The sequence below is a fragment of the Octopus bimaculoides genome, chromosome 19, assembly GCF_001194135.2.
Source record: "Octopus bimaculoides isolate UCB-OBI-ISO-001 chromosome 19, ASM119413v2, whole genome shotgun sequence".
Lineage (NCBI taxonomy): Eukaryota > Metazoa > Mollusca > Cephalopoda > Octopoda > Octopodidae > Octopus > Octopus bimaculoides.
This window is the reverse complement of record NC_068999.1, coordinates 49,429,154-49,430,993: the sequence shown is the minus strand read 5'-3', so window position 1 is coordinate 49,430,993 and position 1,840 is coordinate 49,429,154. Positions and strand designations below refer to the sequence as shown.

Here is a 1,840-nt window from a genome sequence, read left to right as displayed (position 1 = left end):
AACGTACCACTAAGTTTCAGGGTTGTAAACAACAATCCAAAACCGGTTATCAAGCAGTTGTGTGGAAGAAACACAGACACAAATACACGCACACATACACGCACAAACACACTCATAAATATAGTCAGGATTCGAGAGACAGTTCAAATTTAACAGAACTATGTGTGTATGTGTGTGTGTATGTCCTATTAAATTTGAACTAATGTCTCTCGAATTCTAACTCTGTTTATGCGCGCGTGGGCGTGTGTCTGTGTCTGTGTCTGTGTATGTCCTATTAAATTTGAACTGATGTCTCTCGAATTCTCACTGTATTGTTCTAAGCCACAACATTATTCAGAAAAATCGTTAAGTTTCCTTTCTTTATGAACCACACTTACTTTTGACAATGTACTCGGAACATCCCAGATATGTATTCAGGTCGTTCAAATGAGATCAACATTAAATGGTTCAGTGAACTGAGAAAGTTATCAGTTTTGCTTAGTTAACAATGTTATTTTTGTCTTTGTTGCTTAGCCCCTAGTCTACCTTTTATCAAAGATCTTTCAGTCATGGTCCTTTCATCTGTTTCTATTTCTATAAATACATTTCCCGATGAGTCGTTGATTATTTAAATGGTAGTTTGAGTAATGAGTAAAGAGTTATATGTAATGAGTAAGGAGTTATATGTACGATTGAGTGTTACACATGTAACAGAGTGTTACATAAACAATTGGATTAAAAGCGTTTCCATGTCAACGGCTTCGATTTCATCTTTGAAAACCCCAGACACGTCCAGTAAATTTGTATGCTATTTGTAGCATGTAGAGTGAACACGTAGAAACATTCCCATTTATTGACAGAGAAAAACATGTAAGAATTATGGATACCAGTGCTATACTCGAATTCTTTCGACAGAACACCGACCTGGTCTTTAAACCAAATAAAAACCACCAAAAGTACGAAATAATTGTCATCTAATAAAACTGTGTCAATTAAACTGCCCCAAGTGAGATTCGAACTCACGGCTCCTGGTTTACGAAACCAGTGCTCTAAACCACTGAGCTATTGGGGCACCACACGACCAGACAGCAATTATTGGACTATTTAACTGATCTGTGAATTAAAACCTCACCATTCTTATTCTTACAGCTTTAATAGAATTAATCATTCTATTAAAAGACACAAGGCCTGAAGTTTTGGAGGAGGTGTTCTTCGATTATATCGATCCTGTTCTTGAATGGTACTTTACTTTATCGACCCCGTAAATTATAATTTTAAGTGTACTTGAGAAGGTATACCAGCAACGACAACAATATTCCCATTTTCACGCCCATTGATCTCAATTGGTCGGGGACTTCTCAGCTATTGATTAATTGATTAATTGATTAATGTATTTATATCGCAAATGTTTGAATGATTCATTATATAATCTATTTCAGTGTGAGGTTTAAATTAGAATGAAGGAATGAAGCATGTTCTATGTATAGAATAAGAGAATAAAATGTGTGGTTTAGTTAGAATGACGGAATGAAATGTGTAGCATAGAGAGAAGTATATACAAAGAAAACAATTATATGTGCAGAAGAGAGTTACATACATATGATAGAATTGTTTCATATGCAGGCATGGGTGTGGTAAGAAGTTTGCTTCCCTGTCCCATGGTTCTGGGTTCAGTTCCACTGTTGTGGCACCTTGGACAAGTGTTTTCTATTATATCGTCGGACCGACCAAAGCCTAGTGAGTGAATTTGGTAAACGGAAATCGAAAGAAGCCCGTTGTATATATATATATATATATATATATACAGAGCATTGAGCAGCAGTCATGATGTTGGCATTTTGATACCCGCCAGAGATACAAA

At 36.0% G+C, this 1,840-nt stretch overlaps 1 non-coding gene across 1 annotated transcript; it reads right to left on the bottom strand.

The window, feature by feature from the left end:
* Positions 1 to 977: 977 nt before the first annotated feature.
* On the bottom strand, positions 978 to 1,051 carry Trnat-cgu (transfer RNA threonine (anticodon CGU)). The gene has a single exon. It is a non-coding gene; the product is annotated as a tRNA-Thr (tRNA).
* Positions 1,052 to 1,840: the final 789 nt, after the last annotated feature.